This window comes from Rattus norvegicus, chromosome 17 (genome assembly GCF_036323735.1).
Source record: "Rattus norvegicus strain BN/NHsdMcwi chromosome 17, GRCr8, whole genome shotgun sequence".
Lineage (NCBI taxonomy): Eukaryota > Metazoa > Chordata > Mammalia > Rodentia > Muridae > Rattus > Rattus norvegicus.
This window is the reverse complement of record NC_086035.1, coordinates 22,413,070-22,429,006: the sequence shown is the minus strand read 5'-3', so window position 1 is coordinate 22,429,006 and position 15,937 is coordinate 22,413,070.

The following is a 15,937-nucleotide window of genomic DNA, read 5'->3' as shown; positions in this document are numbered from 1 at the left end:
CATTTCCCTTTTGACTAAAGATGTTGAACATTTCTTTAGGTGTTTCTCCGCCATTCGGCATTCCTCAGCTGTGAATTCTTTGTTTAGCTCTGAGCCCCATTTTTTAATAGGGTTATTTGTTTCCCTGTGGTCTAACTTCTTGAGTTCTTTGTATATTTTGGATATAAGGCCTCTATCTGTTGTAGGATTGGTAAAGATCTTTTCCCAATCTGTTGGTTGCCGTTTTCTGTACTCCATTTTTAATAGGATTATTTGGCTCTCTGGAATCTAACTTCTAGAGTTCTTTGTATATTTCGGATATTAGCCCTCTGTCAGATGTAGGATTGGAAAAGATCTTTTCCCTATATGTTGGTTGCCTGTTATTATATGGTTTTGAGTCAGTTGACAGGTTCTAGCTTTGAAAGCTAGTTTTTATTCTGTCTACACCTCTTGGACTTGTTTGTATTTGGGGGTTTTTTTTCCTGCTATCTGGCCAAGCATAGCTTCAGAACTTTTATTTGGACAGGAATCATCTTTTAGTTGAAATTGTGCCTCAGCGACCCTCTGTGTCTTATATGAACCAGAAAACAATTGCTCAGTTCCATATAATTCTAACTAATGCCTCAGCGAGTCTTGGAGGGGGGGCTTACAAATACGGATGTCATTAAATTTTGAAATCCTTGCGAAGCTCAGGGTCTCCCTCTGAAAGTTTGATATATTCGTCACCACTCAGTTCACAGAGGCCCTCATGTTCTGCCTAAGCAAATTCTGACTGTGATATGTTTCCTCACGGAGGTTTGACTACAGGGGGACAAGTTCACAAATGTCAGCATGAACACTCATTGCTGGTGACAGTCTGTCTCTCACAGTGCTATCGTATTTTGGAGCTGTGTGACTGAGACCCAGCTTTGGTTAGTTCAAGTCTGTTTTTCACATTTAACCAAAAAATGCCTTTTTCATGGCACTGCTTATCAAACTCCGTGCCATAATGGCTTCTTTCCGTAGACGGGAATGATGGTCTTTTCCCTGGAGCCAATTCTCATGCCCCCCTACATGTGTCCATGTGAGGAACGTTTAGCTCTAAATTTCTATTTTAGTTTTAGAAAGTTTAAATATCTTGTGAGCAAAAGAATTGTGAATGTTGATGGGTATGTTGGGGAGATTGAATTAACAGTAACATGTACAGAACATTTGCTTTGAAGGTTGGGGCACTAGGTCAGGCTAGCATACCTTCTATATCCTTCTATAGAGTGTTGGCAACATTGCTGGCATACCAGTGTGGGGGAAGAAGGAAGGCTTCCAAGGAAGGGAATGTTTATTCAATGATAGCCAAATTTTGGAGGATGAGGAAAATAACAGCTCCCTATCTATATTAGCTCGGATTTGTCACTACACTGAATCATTAGTCATTGCTCAGAACAAAGTTAATGGAACTATTATGGCTCAGTTTCTGTGGACTGGGGAAGTTTATCAATTGGGCTGCCGCTTCCTAGCTACTTGTGGACTTCATCTGTGTTGGATGGGTTTACTCAGGGACGTCATGAACATTGTGAATTCTGTCCTGTGAAAATAATGGTATATTTGAAAATAATCCCATAATTGGAGGGAAAACATGAACCCAAGATCCAACTTCTGCCCTCCATTTTTATTTCTGTCATTTAAACATAAATATAGTAATTGATATTAACAGAGCCTGTTCATGTTCAAAATCCTAAATTTCCCAACACAGTTTTTTTCAAATATAGATTGGTATTAGGAGAGGTCATCTCTTTTTTTTTTTCTTTGTAGGATTTGTTTGGTTGGTTGGTTTGATTCAGGGTCTAATGTAGCCCACAGTGGATTTGAACTCACTTTGTCGTAGAAGATAAGTTTGAACTCATAATCCTCCTGCCTCTACTCCCTAAGTGCTGGGATTTTAGGCATAAGCAACCACACACAACTAGGGTTACTTCTTTTTAAGAAAGAATTGCACAGAAGGCCATACGTGATTAATTTGAGTTATGATTAAAATTGATATGTTAAGAACTCAAACAACTGAATTTAACTGACATATTCATCTAGCTATTTAAAAAAAATACATGGATGGAAAACAATTGAAGTGTTATAAATGTGACATTATTTGTTTTTCCCTGAGCTTATGCTGTTTCCTTTTTATTCCCCCCTCAGATTTTCAGCCTAATATATACAGATATAATTTTATTAGTTCTTTGAGATTTTATACAATGTGTTTTGATCATTGCCACCTCTCAAATCTCCTCAGATCCACTCCCCTTTCCTATCCACCCAACTTTGTGTATACTTATTTTTAACTTGTCAAACCTAATCTTTGCTGCTCACATATTCTTGGACATGTGGTCTTCCACTGGAGCATGGTCAATTTACTAGAAGCATTCTCTTAGGGAAAACTGACCCTCCCTTGCTCAGCAGCTAACTGGTGCCAATAGTTTCTTGGCTAGGGGTGGGACTTCCTGTCTATCTCTTCTCCATCTTGGGATTTCAGCTAGGGATGGGACCTCTCTTTTCTCCACCTTGGGATTTCAGCTAGGGGTGGGTGGTATTTACTGTCCATCTCTTCTCTTCATCTGTGGATTTGTCATTGCTTGGGCTCTCACAGTCCTGGTACATGCTCTAACAACTACCTTGAGTTCTTAGATAGAGATGCTTTGCTGTCTGCAGAAGACACTGGTTTCTAGTATTCATCCCCTGCCTCTGGCTCTTAGGTTTTTTCCCCGAGCTTTGGGAGGAAGTGGTTCTGTTACTACATTCCCTTTAGGGCTGAGCATTCTACAGTGCCCTAGTCCCTGCACCTTGGACAGTGTTGAGTCTGCATTAATAACCCACTACTGCAAATAAAAACTTCTGTGATGAAATTTGCGGGATGCATCAATCTATGGGTATAATGTAAATCATCAAGTCAGTTTAATGTTGTGTATATTGAACAGAATAATAGCAGTGGCTTCTCCCTAGGGCCTGTGACCTGCCATAGATTCTTGCCACAATAAATGGTGCTAGGTATGGGTTTCGTCTTGTGGGATGGGACTTCAATGCAAAGAGGAAGCAGTTGTCTACCCCCATGACATCCACACCAGTATTGCACTAATGTACCTGCCTTGCCAGGCCAGTCATTACTGTAGCCCAAGTGTTGATAGCTATGTAATATTGTTGATTATTTTCTCCATCAGTAGCACATATAACACTTCTCAGTGTGGTGCTAATAGGAATAAAGCTTCTAGGTCAGAACCAGCTTGATTAATCCATGTGTTATGATTCAACTATAGGATGTTTTCAATGATAGGATCTTACAATTAAGTTCTGCATGTTAACCAAGAACACTGGTAATATCTTGGAATATTTAGGTTGTCTATTGTTAGCCATATAGACACAGAAGGGTTGAATGTATATTATTACTGCTAAAAAAATCTTTTATTTCTATAGCTAAGGAGAAAAGGCATACCATGATATCATAACTAAGATATGAAGTATTGTAAATTTCAGAATACTGGAGGGTATATTCATTGAGGTCACAAGACAGTCCTTATGTTTTAATTAAATGATACTTTATGGCATGAAGTCATAAAAAATTTCAAATATTCTAAAACTATACAGCATCCTATTGTCGTAGCTTGGGTTTTATTGCTGTGAAGAGACACCAGGACTAAGGCAACTTTTATTAAGGGCAACATTTAATTAGGGCTGGCTTACAGGCTCTGAGGTTCAGTCCATTATCATCAAGGCAGGAAGCATCGCAGCATCCAGGCAGGCCTGATGCAGGAGGAGCTGAGAGGTCTACATCTTGTTATGAAGGCAACCAGGAGAAGACTGTCTCCAGGCAGCTAGGAGGGTCACAAAGTCCAACCCCACAGTGACACACCTATTCCAACAAGACCCCACCTCCTAACAGCATCATTCCCTGGGCCAAGCATATTCAAACCACTGCACTCACCATTTGTCTTCAGTAGGGTCTGTGCTATTTGTCTGAATATCTGTGCTATTGACAAGCCAGGTCACTTTAGTCATTTTACATGTTACCACAAGGGTGAGGTGGAGGATTAGGCAACAAGACACCTCACTAAAGAATGTCACACACCCAGGCTTCCCTTAGAGTTTTAATTTTAAAAAAGGGAGAAAGAAACTTTCAAATTGGATTTCTTTTTCATTTTTCACTCTTTTGCTATATAATATATTAAATTTATTAAATAAGATATATAAATATATGTTTATTTCTTTTTTTTACATCCCAACCACAGTTTTCCCTCCCTCCTCTCCTCCCAGTCCCTCCCCATCACTTCCCTTATGCCTCCCTCCATCCACTCCTCCCCCATTTTTATTCAGGAAAAGCAGGCCTCTGATGGATATCAACTAACCATGGCATATCAAGTTTCAGTAAGACTAGGCATCTCCCCTCATATGGAGGCTGGATTGGGCAATCCAGTAGAAGGAAAGGCAATGAAAACCCAGCAAAAGAATCAGAGATACCCCTACTTCCACTATTAGGGGTCCCACAAAAAGACCAAGTTACACAACTATAATATATATGCCGTAGACCTAGGTCAGTCCCATACAGGTTCCCTGGTTGTTGGTTCAATCTCGATGAGCCCTTATGAACCCAAGTGAGTTGACTCTGTTCTTGTGGTATCCTTGATCCTTCTAACTCCTAAAATCCTTCCTTTCCTCCTTTTCAGGATTCTCCAAGCTGAGCTTTGCCTAATGTTTAGCTGGGGGTCTCTGCATCTGTTTCCATCAGTTGCTGGGTGAATCCTCTCTGATGACAGTTGTGCTAGGCACCAAATTATGAATCTAGCAGAATACCATTAGAATTCATTTTCTACCCTAGATCTCTGGGATATCAAGCCTCTGGGTCCTGGCCCTCCAGGTAGTGCCAGGAGAGGGCTCCTTCTCATGGCATGGGTCTCAAGCTGGCGCAGTCATTTTGTTGATGATCTCACAATTTCTACACTTCCCTTACCCTAGCACATCTGTGAGCAGGACAAATTGTAGATCTGGGGCTTTGTGGCTGGGTTGGTGTCCTAATCCCTGCACTGAGGTCTGCCCTGGTTATAAGAGATAGCCAGTTCGGGCTCTATATCCCTCATTGCTAGGAGTCTTAACTTAGGGACACCCTCGGGAATTCCTGGGAGTTTCCCATGCACTAGGAATTTCCATTGCTTGTTCCAAAGATGGCTGCCAATTCAGTTGTCTTTCCTAGAACTCTTCCTCCATCCTCACCCAACATGATCTCTCCTGTCCTGTACCCAGACACCACCACCACCCAGCCCACAGCCTGATCTACCAGTGATGTCTATTCTATTTTCTTTTCACAAAGAGATTTATGCATCATTTCCTGAGACTTCCTTGTGACTTAGCGTCTCTGTGTCTGTGGATTATAGCGTGGCTATCCTTTACTTTATAGCTAGTATCTACTTATAAATGAATACATTACTCAGGATGATAATTTTTAGTTCCAGCCATTTGCCTGCAAGTTTCATGATGTCCTTGTTTTTAATGGAGTAATACTCCATTGTGTAAATATATCATTTTTTCTTTATCCATCACTTGAGGTTGTTTAATTTCTTCAATATGTGAAGATAGGCTTTGGAAAGAATATGTGTAAAAATAAATTAATTACTTTAGGTACCAAAATTCCACAAGTTTTAAAAGAGACTACAAAAATAGTGGCATCACCAACTTTTCTAGAAAACTAATTGTCTTCCCATTACACTAAGTTTTGATTTCCACACCATTTGCAAAATTGTATGTGGGGTGTCTAGGCACTGGAGTGAAAATTTCAGAACTCATTATTTATTTGTTTGTTTGTTTGTTTGTTTGTTTGTTTGTTTTATGTGAGTACACTGTCACTCTCTTCAGACACACCAGAAGAGGGTATAGGATCCTATTACAGATGGTTGTGAGTCACCATGTGATTGGTTGCTGGGAATTGAACTCAGGACCTCTGGAAGAACAGTCAGCGGTTTTAACTGCTGAGCTATCACTCCAGCAGAACTCAGTTTTGAAAGAAATATTCTTTCAATATGGAGAAAGAAGAGGTTTATAGTGGTGGTGGATTGTAAACCTTTGAAGCTGCTATGGTAGATTCTCCTACCTCAGAGACACTTTTATATCCACTTTCATCGCTGCTGTTCACAATAACAAGGACATAGAATCAACCCAGATGCCTATCATCAAGTGAAGTGATAATAAAAATATGGTACGTATACACAATGGAACTTTATTCAGCCATAACATAATGAAAGTGTGGAGTCTGTAGAAAAACGAATGCAATTGGAAAGCCCAGGTCCACCAGACAAGCACCATGTATCTGCTTTCATATGTAGATAGTAGTTTCTTATTTATTTTACATATGTGTACTTATGTGAGAGTGAATGTGGGCAGAGGTTGTGGATGTAGAAAGGGAAGCAAGAGAGGAGTGATGTAGGTTTAAGAGCAGGTGGGGGAAGTTAATAGAACATACGTGACATGAAAGTAGAAAGGGGAATGTCAGGGGAGAAAAGGAACAAATGTGGAGAGGAGACAGGAACAAGGAGGAGAGAAGGAACCAAACTTAAGTATCATGAAAATGCCATAAGGAAGGTGGTTATTCTATACGCCAACTAAAACTAAATACCAAAAATAGAACTACCATGTGATCCCAGCTGTACCACTCCTAGGCTCATCACAAAGGACTCTCAGTCTGTACACCAGAGATACCTGAATGTCCCTCTCTATCATTAAACTGTTCACAATACTCAAAATAGAGGAGTAGCCTGTGTGTCTGTGGCAGATACACTTAAGAAAATCTTGTTCAGCTTTAAAGGAAATTATGATATTCGCAAGAAAATGTGTGGAACTGGAGATTATCATATTAAAAGTAAGCCAGACTCAGAAAAACAAGCATCACACTTTCTCATGAGTAGAACATAGATTTCAGTTTATATAGACACATAGACATATATGTGTCTATATATAGACACACACATATATAGACACACACACACACACTGTGTTTGTGTTAAGGTTTTGTCTTTTCTCTCTACTGTAATGCTAAGTGTGGACACACCCAAGACCTAGTTGTTGCAGATATGAATGAGTCGACATGTGCACCTTGGTCCCAAGTTATTTCTGATTGGTAAATATTGCCAACAGTCAATAGCTGGGCAGAAGAGACATAGGTGGGGTTTAGGTTTCCGAGGCTTGGGGGTTGGAGAGGGACCACAAGGAAGAAGAATGTGAAGGAGAAGCTACCATGCCTTAGGAGTAAAGCAAACATGGCCCTGGGGGCTGGCGAATTGGAGTTAAGAGCAGCCCAAATGAAACCTAGTAAGGAAAACCTTGGGGTTATTGATAGGAAAATAGATTGTAACAGTGTGGAGGGTAGGCAACTGCCACATTTTGTACTATTTAAGGCTTATAAATATAAAGGTTTTGTGGTGTGTGTGTGTGTGTGTGTGTGTGTGTGTGTGTGTGTGTGTGTGTTTAATCCAGAAACTGAATGATCTAAGGCAGGGTAGAAACCCCAGGTCAGGATTAAAGAATTTCTATATCTCTGTCTTGGACCTGAAAGTATAAAGGAGATTTTTAGACATGAAGAAGAGATCTAAAGGGAGGGCATTAGCAAGAGAAGGAAAGAGAAATGTATATATCATGAAAGTCAGAGAAGAGATGGCTTGCAGGGTCAAAGGAGACTTAGCAAAAGGAGAGAGAGGAGAGCAGGACTGGCACGGGGAGGGTGAAAATCAGAAGGACATATTCTTCTGACAACTAAGACGCCCCAATATCCCAAGTAAGATCCATGGCTAAGGAATCTTCCCGGTAGAAAAAGGACAGCTGATCTTCTGTTCAGGTGCTGTGGCTAGACATAAGATCACAGAATCTCCTGCCTGCACAGACAGACAGCTTCTGGATGCTATTTCAAATACACACATTTTGGTTTCTTCGCATCTACAAACCATTTGTGATTCTTGCCATTCAGAGTTTCGGGGAGGGTTGAATTGTATAAAGACACACAGATTACTGTGTAATAGGTGAGTATCATTTTCACTTGCTCTCCCTCTGCTGTATTTTAGTCCTTTTTGGTGGTCCCTAACTTTGTTCATGACTCATGGTCATAGTCCTCGAAGGACAATGCACAAATTACTTGGACCAAACATACTTGCGATGGCCACTATTGAAAGTAGTATATTAAATAGGCCTTTAAAATTATCTTTCCTAATGTACAGCACTTAATTAGCCCTTTCTTAAGGGCTTATACAGAGTTCAGTATGGTGCTGGCATACAGACAAACACATTAAATGATGGAATAGAATTAAAAGCCCCCCACATGAATTCATGCATGAGCAGCCAAAGAATTTTGACACAGGAGCCAAGATTATACAATTAGAAAAGTTCAGTCTCTTAATTGAGTATGCCAGGAAAACTGGACATGCATGCGCAGAATGAAATCGAGCCCTCATTTTACTTCAGACAAAAAAAAAAAAAAACAATTAACACAAAATGGCCCAGCATCAAACTTGAGACAATAGGCCATAAAACCACCAGAAGACACTGGGGAACAATGGCTCGCTGCTTTGTCTGAGTGATGGGTTTGCTTCCAAAACCATTGAAATAAAAGCACAGGTGAAAATGGGGTTGCTTAGAACAAAAACGCTCCACCCAGCAAAGGAAAATAGTGAACAGTGGGAAAAAGTCAACCTACCATTTTGGAAAAAAATATTTACAAGCCAAAATCCAGTGAGGCATTAATAGTCCACATACACACAACTTAACCACATGATAGTAAGAAAAAATACTCTAGTTTTAAAATGAACAGGAGATCTAAAGGCATCTTTCTAAAAAGTAAGAAATGAAAAGTGTCCAGAGATTCATGAAAAATGCTGAAAATCGCTAGTGGATAAGAGAAGTTAAGGTAAACTGTAATGAAATGTTCCCTTATATATATCAGAATGTCTATCGTAAAAACAAAACAAAAATACAAGTCGATGAGGGTGTGGGCAGTTGAACTCTTGTATACCGTTGCAGTATATGTAATGACACCGCTATTATTCTAAAGTACCAAAAAAATATATAATTACTGAATGAGTTTAGAAATTTTGATTTCAAGTAATTACCTGATTTGTCAATGATATTTCGTCATTTCTAAGTCTGCCCTAACACTTCTCACAATAGCTACGTTACAGAATCTACTAAAGCACCCGGCAACAGATAAGTTGACACAAACCGTGGTTCATAAACACAGTGGAATACTAGTCAGCTTCTCAAAGGGAGGGACTTTCTTGTCAGTGCAGCATCGTGGATGGATGGAATTGAAGAATACTGCACTAAGTGAGGTAAAGAGGCACAGGAAAACAAACAGAAAGCTCAGAATCTCCAGAGAGTGGAGGATAGAGATTGGGGACCAGATGGCCCCTGAGGACCACCACTCAACTACCTTAGAAAGGAAGAAAAGTGTTAGGAGATTTGTTACAAAGTGTGCTGGCCACAGTGATCATGCTGTACCATGCACTTCAAAATTACTAAGGAAGTAAATTTCAAATGTTCTCACTACAAAAATGGGGCGGGTATTTGAAATGATGGATACATGACGTTCTTCACTATATCACAAACCATAATATCACTTTGTACTCCATAAATATATAAAACTGTAGGTTGTCAGTTTACAGTAAGACAGAAATGCACGGCACTCCCACAGGTATAAACACTTTGTTAAGAGGCCACCACACACGAAGAGGTCAGAGGAGGCTGGAAAAATGGCTCGACCACTAAGAGCAGTGTGTTACTCCAGAGGACTGGAGGTTGGTTTCTATTTGCACTCTTGGAGGCTCCCAAGCACTTGTAATAAGAAAGAGGAAGAGCAGGAAGAGAAGGATGGGGAGGGAGAGGAGGAGGAGGGCCCTAGCCACCACTCATAGGATTTCCCTACCTCAAAATCCACGTAACTTGACTCTACATTTCATGTGTTGCACACAATCTCTCCTCATGTTCCCAACTTCATTGTGAAATTCTCTGGCTGGAACTTCTGGTTTTCGAAATTTGTTATTAGACTGTCAAAAAAGTAAACACATAAAAACACACAACTCAAAAGACAGAGAGAAATATGTTCATGCGAAGGCACCTCAAACATTCAGGAATGTTGGGAAGATTATTAGCTGATCATAGCCAGGTATTTTTATACCTGCTACAGTGGTCAGGTTATATTAAGCTATTTAGAATAAATGGACGAAGAATAAAACATCTTCCATGTGTACCCCTTCCAACCCTCTGTTTATATTCTCTTCAGGTATTTGCCAAGAGTTGAATATGATGTAAGGTGATGTCAGCTGTTGACTTCCTTATCAGTGTGTATTACCGGTCACTGTAAAGGCTGGTGAAATTTATTAAAACTATTTTCTGGGCTGGGGGAGATGGCTCAGTGGGGAGACTTGCTGAGGACCTGAGTTAGATTCATAGAACCCAGGTAAAAAGAATGGCAAACTTGGACACATATACCTATAATGGCAGTGTTATTGGACAGAGACAGGTAAGTACCATTAGCTCACCGCTCAGTCAAGCTATGGTGAGTATAGGATTCAAAACAGACCCTGCTTAAGAGACTCAGTAGAAAATGATAGAAGACAGGTCATATCCTTCTCTGACTTTCACAAGTATGCACACACACACACACACACACACACACACTTACCTCATACACAAACACAAAGAAATATTTTCTTAGGGTAATGGTAGAGTATATGCCTTGCATTCAGAAAGCTCTGAGTTAGATTTCTGCCTATTAAATCCTGAGTTCTTGTTCTTTGGATCTTAACCATCCCTGGGTCTCTGAATTAATTGTTCTTTTGTTACAAAGGGAAACTTCTGTGATTATGCCTGAGGTCAGTACTAATTTATGGACATAAGCAAAATCTTACAGATAGTTCAACATGACGTCTGTTTAGCAAAATAGAAGTAGTAAGTTAACACTTAGTACCTATGGCCTCTCCCATCATGGGCTTTTGACTAGTTCCACAGTACTGGGCTTGGACTCGCTCCTGCCCAGTGGATCTCAGTTTCAGATATAACCAAAAATCAGTTGGTTATTCTCAAAACGGTCATGCTGCTATTACACCAATAGGAGGTTCTTGCCTGTCAAGTTGGTATGGCATATGCAAGGTCCAAAACTATAACAGAACATTGCTCATTTTGTTATTGTTGGTGTTGGGTTTTATGCTTTTTTATTTTCTGCATTCTAGCAATATGAAGGCTAACCAGCCAGAAGGAAGTTTCCAGATTATGGTTTATCTGTGTTCACGATCCAAAATATGCAGTGTCCTCAGCAATAGGGTTTTACCATCTAATTCTTGTAGGCGACTGTGGTAAATAGCCAAAACCTTTATAATTTGAATACTTCTAAAACTTTTCTGTCCAACATATGCTAGGGAGGTATCACATACCTGATGGTGGGATTTTCATTTAATAACTCATGCATACTGAGGGGTGATTTTATTTTTTTAAGTTTCTTTTAGCTGTATGAAACTCTGTGGTATTTAAATTAAAAGTACTCATTCCTTTTAATCAAACTTATCTGAAAACACAAATATGTCTTCATTAAATATATCATAGATTCTATTTATATAATAGGTTATATTTATATACAGGTGCATAAAAAATGCATAAAATGTAATTAGATTGTTAACAGAAGGAAAAATTCATACAAAGACATCCATATTTGGAACTCTACGATTGTGTTATCTGAGGTAAGATGATAGAATTCTGCTCTGAAACATATTTTTTCCTAAGTCTAAAAATGTTCTTTTACACCGACTTTCAAAACATGTTTTGAGAATAAAATTTCACTCTGTGATAGCTATGGATGGAGAGCTAAATGGGTGTGATGGTTTGAGATTTCTGGAAATGTTTACATTTAGATGCTTGGAAATTTAGTTAATCCCTGAATGTTCTAAAAGTTCTGTGGAGGCACTTGGGCTCTCCTGGAAGGATGTGTGTCTGTTATGAGCCTTTTAATATTCTGCCAAAGTAGAGAGAGTGTATGGACCAGTATAAAAGGGAGAATGGGATATAAAAGTAAATGATAGAGAGAAAGGAGAGAAGAGGAGGAGGAGGAGGAGGAGGAAGAGGAGGAGGAGGAGGAGGAGGAGGAAGAGGAGGAGGAGGAGGAGGAAGAGGAGGAGGAGGAAGAGGAAGAGGAGGAGGAAGAGGAGGAGGAGGAGGAGGAGACAAACCACAATTGAGAAGTGATTTTCTAAAGTGTGCAAAACGTGGAGAAGCACTTGAGTAACGGAATAGAAAATGTCGGAAGTCGAGGCACCAGCAGAAAATGAGGACTGAGAGCTGCAAAGAGCCCTGTGACACAGCACATCTCCCTCAGACCTGCTCCCATCCTCTCTCATATGTCCTCCTCGACTGTGGGGTTTTAAACTGAGAAGAACATTTTCCAGACTCCCTATTTCTAGACTGACGAACATGCGCAAAAATTCTATTGATCAGGCCTGGTTATGAAGAGCTGACGATGGCAGCAGGGAAGGCTGCAGTAGGTCAGACGTCTATAGTCTAAGCAGATGTTACAGAGGCTACTTGGCTAAGAAACTGTCAGTTTAGTGATGAGTCCATCTTTCATTCCCAGGTCACAGTTCATTCCATATTACCAGAGAGCCATGCGCAAGGTAGTTACAGTCTGAGGCCTACATATGTGCTTAGGACACTGACTTCTTGGGCCCTGTATTTGTTTTAATTATGGAAGAGATTACGGTATGTTCTTCCAGTGTCTGATTCTGTTTGGAATGCTTGGTTGCTTAAAACAGGAAGAGTGTGTCTATTACCTACAGCTGTGAACCGATAGGTACCATTTTTCACTCTAGAAACCCTAAACCATTCATGAAGAAAATGAGAATGGATACTTATGGAATAAGCCTTCGCCTCACTGTTCCCAGTGTCCAACAAGCTTGCAGTGTATGCCTTGAGTATTGGTAAAGAGACAGCTCCACTGTTCTAAGACAAATCCATCTTCCTTATCTCCTTCGCTCATTATCCCATACTGAAATGAAGGAAAAGCAAGATTTGAATGAACCCTGAGAAATGTTCACAGGTCAGTACTTGGGGTGTTTGACCGTAAGTTAACCTGAAATCAGGGCAAATCTATTGATATTTAAACAGCTTTTTACATTTAGTGCGTATGTGTGTGTCGGGATGTGCATATGCGTGTGCATGTGCATGTGTATGTCAGAGTATGTGTTGATTTATGTGTCTCTCTGTGTGTATGTGTACCAGTGAGTGGGGGTCAGAAGACAGTCTGTGGGAGTTGCTTTTCTAATCCACGGGACCTGGGAACTGATCTCAGGCCATCAAATTAGCAACAATCTCTTCTACCTGCTTGCCACATTACAGATCGAAATTTATGATTTGTTAATAACTTTATAGGAATCTAGAAATATGTGGAAGAGAGTGGCAAGTACACGTGCAAAGTAAAAGGCTGAGACGGAATGAGAACTAGGAAGGGGTGAGAGAAAAGATGCATTTGCCACCCAAACAATGCAGAAGCAGCATAGGGCGGGCAAAGAAAAAAAAAACAAAACAAAAAAACAAAAAAACAAAAAACAAACAAAAAACAAAACAAAACAAAACAAAACCCAACATTATTTTATTATTAAAGTCTTATGTAGCAATGTGATGAAAGCGCTTCATTTTATTAAAAATACTTTTTCATATAATACATTCTGATTACAGTGTCCCTCCATCCCGGATCCTTCCCACCTCCCCAAACCCACACCCTTTCTTGTACTCTCTGTCTCTCTCTGTCTCTCTCTGTCTGTCTCTGTCTCTCTCTCTCTGTCTGTCTCTCTCTGTCTCTCTCCTCCCCCATGAGGAAACAAACAGGTATCTTAAAAATGCTGCATAGTGGGCTGGAGGAGTGGCACAGTGGTTAAGAGCACTGACTGCTCTTCCAGAGGTCCTGAGTTCAATTCCCAGCAACCACATGGTGGCTCACAACCATCTGTAATGAATCCAATTCTCTCTTCTGGTGTGTCTGAAGATAGTGACAGTGTGCTCACATAAAATAAATAAATAAATCTTTTTTAAAAAATGCTGCATAGTAATTCCCTATCATACTTGGAGCAAATGAAGAGAGAGCAGCCGAGAGTATCATTTCTGCTACCACATGCAATCCATGAAAAGGATTTAGATGAATACCAAGAGAGCCTCTAACAGTCTATCTAACAGTCAGTCAGGAGCTACAACTGCTTCTGGAGTTGCCTTCCTCACATCAGATATAATCACGTGGTGGTAAATTATACACCACGTTAAAAATTTCCCACCACTTTTTCACATAAGCTACTCAGCATGGTCACTAAATCAAACCTGTAAGGTTTAGCCACCCCTCCCTTCCTGGCTTTATAGCAGAGTCCAAGAAAACAGCCTTTTCCTGAATCCTTGGCATTGACTTCTTAATAGGTCATTGTGGTGTTATGTCCTCTTCTCTGAATTCACAGCCTGCGGAGATAAGAAAAGAGAGAGAGATAGAGAGAGGGGAGAGGAAAGGAAGAAAGAAGCAAAGAAACAAAATACATTATAGACAGATAGTAGGTAATGATAAATAGACAAATAGATATATAGATAGGTAGGTAGATAGATAGATAGATAGATAGATAGATAGATAGATAGAAATAGATAATAGATATAGATGATGATGAACGTTAGATACGTAGATGATAATAGGTGGGTAGATAGGTGGATGGATAGACATGATATAGGAATAAATTTTAAATGGATGGATAGATGATATTTGATGGATAGATACATAGATAAGTGGTGGATAGGTGATACATGATGCTGTAAATGGACTTTAATAAGCTCTATTAGTTATTAATATGGCCCACCCAGTCCACCCAATAATTGAGGCGGAGTCCTATAAATTTTTAAATCATTTTTTAAAGATCTATTTATTTAATGTATGAGTGCTCTATCTGCATATATGTTTGTGTAGCAGAAGAGGGCATCAGATCCCATTGTAGATGGTTGTGAGCCACCGTATGGTCGCTGGGAATTGAACTCAGGATCTCTGGAAGAGTGGCCAATGCTCTTAACTCCTGTGCCATCTCACCAGCCCTCCTATGAGTTTTTAAATCAGCGTTAGCACAATTACTAGGCAAATTAACCGTAATCTATTTTTCTATATTCTAGACTGTTAATTCCCTAGCTAGACATGACCCACTATACCTTTCCTATGTGTTTATTCAAAGGATTCCAAATCAGCATAACCCACTTATGTCCAACAATCAAGGAATGGATGTAGAAAATGTAGGTCACACATTCACATGGACACACACACATACACACACACCCACACATGCATGCGCGCGCGCGCGCACGCACGCACGCACACACACACACACACACACACACACTCTCTCTCTCTCTCTCTCTCTCTCTCTCTCTCTCTCACACAGACACACATAATCTTTTCCACCATAAAGAACAATAAAATCATTTGCAGGAAGATGGATGTCCCTGAAGATCCATCATTTTAAGTGAATAAAACCAGTCTCAAGATAAATACCATGTTTTCTCTCAAATGTGGCTCCTAGGTTTTCTGTAGCTACATAATGTCATATATCATATGTAGCATGAAAATGCAAGTCTCCAAGGGACTAACAGGAAGTGTGAGAAAGGAGAGAATCAAATAGATGGAGGCTGTAGTCAATACAATACATACTTTTACAAAAGTGTCCACATGTACACAATCCCACGCACAGTGAGCATGCTTGTTGCGTTTTGTTTAAGAAGTCAGTGCTTACAGTTAGATGGACTTGAATTAGAGCATAGCCTGTCATTTATTGGTTCCATGCAAAGCGGGCTTCATTTGTGCCAGAAGGCAGTGCAAAATGTATCTGCCATGGAACACTGACTGTAGTAGGTGGTTTCTGTGCCCTCTGACTCTGAAGGCAATATGCTACTGGTACTGAGACAGAGGGAT